Source organism: Narcine bancroftii, chromosome 4 (assembly GCF_036971445.1).
Source record: "Narcine bancroftii isolate sNarBan1 chromosome 4, sNarBan1.hap1, whole genome shotgun sequence".
NCBI classification, from domain to species: Eukaryota; Metazoa; Chordata; class Chondrichthyes; order Torpediniformes; family Narcinidae; genus Narcine; species Narcine bancroftii.
In genome coordinates, this window is record NC_091472.1 from 12,439,071 (window position 1) to 12,445,109 (window position 6,039).

The following is a 6,039-nucleotide window of genomic DNA, read 5'->3' on the forward strand; positions in this document are numbered from 1 at the left end:
CTTTCGCATTGGATGTGAAAGTAAACTTCAGGCAAAGCCGGCGAGCAGCTTTCAGGCGCCTGACACTCAGCTGGCGACCCACTGACAGCCCCCTCCCCGCTGGTGACAGCCCCCTCCCCGCTGGTGACAGCCCCCTCCCCGCTGCGGACAGCCCCCTCCCCACTGGTGACAGCCCCCTCCCCGCTGCGGATAGCCCCCTCCCCGCTGGTGACAGCCCCCTCCCCGCTGCGGACAGCCCCCTCCCCGCTGCGGACAGCCCCCTCCCCGCTGGTGACAGCCCCCTCCCCGCTGCGGACAGCCCCCTCCCCGCTGCGGACAGCCCCCTCCCCGCTGGTGACAGCCCCCTCCCCGCTGCGGACAGCCCCCTCCCCGCTGGTGACAGCCCCCTCCCCGCTGCGGACAGCCCCCTCCCCGCTGCGGACAGCCCCCTCCCCGCTGGTGACAGCCCCCTCCCCGCTGGTGACAGCCCCCTCCCCGCTGGTGACAGCCCCCTCCCCGCTGCGGACAGCCCCCTCCCCACTGGTGACAGCCCCCTCCCCGCTGCGGATAGCCCCCTCCCCGCTGGTGACAGCCCCCTCCCCGCTGCGGACAGCCCCCTCCCCGCTGGTGACAGCCCCCTCCCCGCTGCGGACAGCCCCCTCCCCGCTGGTGACAGCCCCCTCCCCGCTGGTGACAGCCCCCTCCCCGCTGGTGACAGCCCCCTCCCCGCTGCGGACAGCCCCCTCCCCGCTGGTGACAGCCCCCTCCCCGCTGCGGACAGCCCCCTCCCCGCTGCGGACAGCCCCCTCCCCGCTGGTGACAGCCCCCTCCCCGCTGCGGACAGCCCCCTCCCCGCTGCGGACAGCCCCCTCCCCGCTGGTGACAGCCCCCTCCCCGCTGCGGACAGCCCCCTCCCCGTTGGTGACAGCCCCCTCCCCGCTGGTGACAGCCCCCTCCCCGCTGGTGACAGCCCCCTCCCCGCTGGTGACAGCCCCCTCCCCGCTGCGGACAGCCCCCTCCCCACTGGTGACAGCCCCCTCCCCGCTGCGGATAGCCCCCTCCCCGCTGGTGACAGCCCCCTCCCCGCTGCGGACAGCCCCCTCCCCGCTGGTGACAGCCCCCTCCCCGCTGCGGACAGCCCCTTCCCCGCTGCGGACAGCCCCCTCCCCGCTGGTGACAGCCCCCTCCCCGCTGGTGACAGCCCCCTCCCCGCTGGTGACAGCTACCCTCCCCGCTGCGGACAGCCCACTCCCCGCTGGTGACAGCCCCCTCCCCGCTGCGGACAGCCCCCTCCCCACTGGTGACAGCCCCCTCCCCGCTGCGGATAGCCTCCTCCCCGCTGGTGACAGCCCCCTCCCCGCTGCGGACAGCCCCCTCCCCGCTGGTGACAGCCCCCTCCCCGCTGCGGACAGCCCCCTCCCCGCTGGTGACAGCCCCCTCCCCGCTGGTGACAGCCCCCTCCCCGCTGGTGACAGCTACCCTCCCCGCTGCGGACAGCCCCCTCCCCACTGGTGACAGCCCCCTCCCCGCTGCGGATAGCCCCCTCCCCGCTGGTGACAGCCCCCTCCCCGCTGCGGACAGCCCCCTCCCCGCTGGTGACAGCCCCCTCCCCGCTGCGGACAGCCCCCTCCCCGCTGGTGACAGCCCCCTCCCCGCTGGTGACAGCCCCCTCCCCGCTGGTGACAGCTACCCTCCCCGCTGCGGACAGCCCCCTCTCCGCTGGTGACAGCCCCTTCCCCGCTGCCTGACAACCCCCTCCCCGCTAGTGACAGCCACCCTCCCCGCTGCGCATACCTGCCGTCCCCGCTCCCCTGTACTCCCCCCCCCCCACCGGCCGCCCCAGCCCTGCAGTCCCACGCCGGGAGCTTCAGGCAGCGAGGAGGGGGCTGTCAGGCAGTGAGGAGGGGGCTGTCAGGCAGCGGGAAGGGGGCTGTCAGGCAGTGAGGAGGGGGCTGTCAGGCAGCAGGAAGGGAGCTGTCAGGCAGTGAGGAGGGGGCTGTCAGGCAGCGGGAAGGGGCTGTCAGGCAGCGAGGAAGGGGCTGTCAGGCAGCGAGGAAGGGGCTGTCAGGCAGCGGGGAAGGGGCTGTCAGGCAGCGAGGAGGCTGTCAGGCAGCGGGGAAGGGGCTGTCAGGCAGCGGGGAAGGGGCTGTCAGGCAGCGAGGAGGGGCTGTCAGGCAGCGGGGAAGGGGCTGTCAGGCAGCGGGGAAGGGGGTGTCAGGCAGCGGGGAAGGGGCTGTCAGGCAGCGAGGAGGGGGCTGTCAGGCAGCGGGGAAGGGGCTGTCAGGCAGCGAGGAGGGGGCTGTCAGGCAGCGGGGAGGGGGCTGTCAGGCAGCGGGGAGGGGGCTGTCAGGCAGCGGCGAATGGGCTGTCAGGCAGCGGGGAAGGGGCTGTCAGGCAGCGAGGAGGGGGCTGTCAGGCAGCGGGGAAGGGGCTGTCAGGCAGCGAGGAGGGGGCTGTCAGGCAGCGGGGAAGGGGCTGTCAGGCAGCGGGGAAGGGGCTGTCAGGCAGCGAGGAGGGGGCTGTCAGACTACTGTCCCGAGTAGCCGGCTTTCGCTGCTAGACGGCTAGCAGTCAGCTGGCACGTTTAGGTGCCAGAAAGCCGTCCATACCGTGGCCACCTAAACGTGCTAGCTGAACTCCGCTCGCCGCGCCTGCAGGCGGGTCATCTTCATCGGGACACCTAAAAGCGGCTTTAACTACCGGGGATCCGCCTGTTGACAGGATTGGGGGGGCGGGGGGGGGGGGGGGGGAGCGGGGGTTGAACCAGCGGCGGGGGCTGCCACGGATGGGTGCTGGCCATCAGCAGGGACTAGAAATGCGGTAGGTCGAACGGCGTTGGTTATGTACAGGCGACGTTTCGGGTCTCGACCCTTCGTCCGGACCCGCAGCCCCAAATGTTCTCGTCCCCACGGTTGCGCCGGGCCGTGCAGGGTGGAGCAAACCCCTCCATTCCCCCTTTCCCCCCTCCTCTCCCCTTCCCCTCTCCTCTTCCCTTCCCCCACATCTCCCCTTCCCCCTCCATTTGTCTTCCCCTTCCCCCTCCTCTCCCCATTTCCCCTCTCCCCCCACATCTCCCCCCTTCCTCTCCCCTCCCCCTTCCTCTCCCCTTCCCCTCCTCCTCTCCAATTCCCAAACATCTCCCCTTCCCCTTCCTCCTCTTGTCTCCCCCTTCCCTTCCCCTTCCTCTTCCCATTTCCCCTCTTCCCCCTCCCCCTTTCTCTCTCCATTTCCTCTCCCCTCCCCCACCCCCGCACAGCTTATTTCCAATATATAAAACCGTGATCGATATTATTTTATATCACTGACACAAAAATGACCCACCCCCCCCCCCCCACCCCCATTGTTACAGGTCTCTTTTCAAATCCGACTTGCATGTTAATTAGAATGTTGCATTTTCAATGGGACCCTCGATTTTCAGATTGTTGCATGTCCCTGGAAAGAGCCTTTTTTGGACTAAATGCCCAATATTGGAGGAGGCCGCCAATTCATTGAGGGTCATTCATGCCCGATCTGGTGTCGGCTCAGTTATGGGCAATGGACCCCGCGGTGCATCGTTCCATTCCGCGCAGTTCCTCGCTGCTGTCAAATGAGCAAAGCTGATTTCAGCGAATTCTGGCTCTGTTCTCTGCTTTTCTTCGCCTTTGTCTCCAGACCGGGGAAGACGAGGCACAGGTTGGCCAGAAACCTTGTCTGTTTCACCCGGAACATTCGACGATTGGGCTCAGGCAATTTCCCACCTGGATTGCAAAGTGAACCCTTCCCCTTCTGAACCCAGACGTCAATGAAGCCTCGGACCAGCCCGGCTTGCAACGTGGGTAAGATTTGGAAGGGAACCCCCATCAACGATTTACTTGACTGGTCCTGTCCTGAAAACCACTGGCAGATCGTCCCCGGGTCTTTCATTGAACCTCACCTTCAGACCACGAGTGGTTCAACGCCCACCTCTTGCTTTCTATTTATTGATCTGATGCTTGCTGGTCTGGTTCAGATCTTCCCCTCTGCGCCAGTTTGGTTTTCAACGGTGGAAACATGAATGGTGATGCAATTGGTGCTACCGTTTGTTACCAGGGTCATTTATTGAAGTGGAGAAGCACATTTTTGTGTTTCAGCTGCATTTCTGTGATTTCACCCACGTCCCAAACACTCGCACCATTGGAGAGATGGAATAGGGTATTCGTTTTGCAACAACACCTTGCACTCGACCATCTCCCGCGCTGCCCGGAAGGTTTGTATGTTCTCCCCGTGTCCACGTGGCTGGGGGGTGGGTGATGGGGGGGTGGATGATGGGGGGTGGGTGATGGGGGTGGGTGATGGGGGGTGGGTGATGGGGGGGTGGGTGATGGGTGATGGGGGGGTGGATGATGGGGGGTGGGTGATGGGGGGTGGGTGATGGGGGGTGGATGATGGGGGGTGGGTGATGTGGGAGGGTGATGGGGGTGGGTGATGGGGGGTGGGTGATGGGGGTGGGTGATGGGGGGTGGGTGATGGGGGTGGGTGATGGTGGGTGGGTGATGGGGGGTGGGTGATGGGGGCGTGGGTGATGGGGGTGGGTGATGGGGTGGGTGATGGGGGGGGCCTCCGGGTTCCTCCCACTGTTTGAAAAGTACTGGGTGGCACAGACCCGTGGGCCGAAATGGCCTGTTACCGTACTGTAAGTTGCCTGCTGGTGATATAAAGCCAACATGTAAAAGTGGAGTAAACTACCATGTGAGCACTGGGTCGGACGATTCCTGTCACATTCCACATAATTCCCCGAGCCGCGGTTTGGCCACCCCATTGGAATAATATATTCCAGTGGACTCACTCACTTAGTTTACCTTCAAGCCTCTTTCCATCCTCCTCACCATCCCACTTAGTTTTGCACTGTAAGGCAGCACAAGCAAGCAGCTTGGATAGCTCTGAAAGCTATTGACCTTGAATGAGATATGTATGTGTATGCATAGTTTGCATTAATGAAGGCCAGCCTACCATAAGCCTCCTTAACTACCCGATCAACCTGAGCGGCAACCTTGAGAGATCCATGGATGTTGACCCCAAGAACTTCCACACTATTAAGAATACTGCCATTATTTTTCGTAAAGCTTGCTGGTTCGCTGATATGAGATCCCATCTGTGCCTGTGCAGCCAAATCATCTGTTTGACTTGCAGCACTGGCGCCATTTGGAGCGTCGAAAAGAGTCAGTCAGTTGTGCTTAAGACAATCCGACCAATATATGGAGGCCAAACACAAACCCCGGGAAGGCTCTCCCTCGAAGGAGGTGAGCAAAGAGCGATCCAGGGCAGCCGGTGGGAGGTTCCCAGGCCCTGGGGTGGGGGACGAGCGCAGCAAAAAGGCCTCGAGCTCATAGAGCTCCTACAGCGTGATTGAAGGGCCGAAGAATGAGCAGGCCTGCCGGGGAGCAGTCATCCCGCAGAGAAGCAGCAATGCCAACCTACTTCCATTGGGGGTTGGGTCAGGGCCAGCCGATCTACCTCTGTTGGGGGTGGGATCAGGCGACAGCGGCCTACCCTCATGGATGGGATGGGGCCCAAGTCTGGCTGCACCGACCTAGCTTCACTGAAGTTGAGGTGCGATGTGTCTGGCAGTGATACAGAAATGCCGCCGCAGGAGGCGAGCTCAATGAGGGCAGGTCTCCTCAGTTCTAGCGGCAGTGAAGAGGAGGTTTCTTCACTTAGTAAGACAAGGCATGGCCGCTCTACGACCCACTGGTCAGGCATGGTTAATCCACCTGCTCGACAGGTGAGGATGACCACCACACGCACAAAAAGCCTGAGAAAAAGCAGCGTAAATGTCTCTGATCCACAGGCACCTGCTCGATCGGGTTCCATCACAAAAGCCTGCCGGCGTGCAGAGCCTACAACCATTGAGGAGATCTTGCTAAGATTGGACAAGTTGGGAAGGCCTGATATCAGCCAACGTGAGTAAACCACAAGCGCCTTCTGAGCAGGGGGAGGAATCTTATTTCCAATATGAATGGGACGAGGGAGAGCCCAAGGGGCCGGACGTGAAAATTGAGTTCCCTAACCCCAAATACACTTCTCCCATTGGTCGGGATGAAA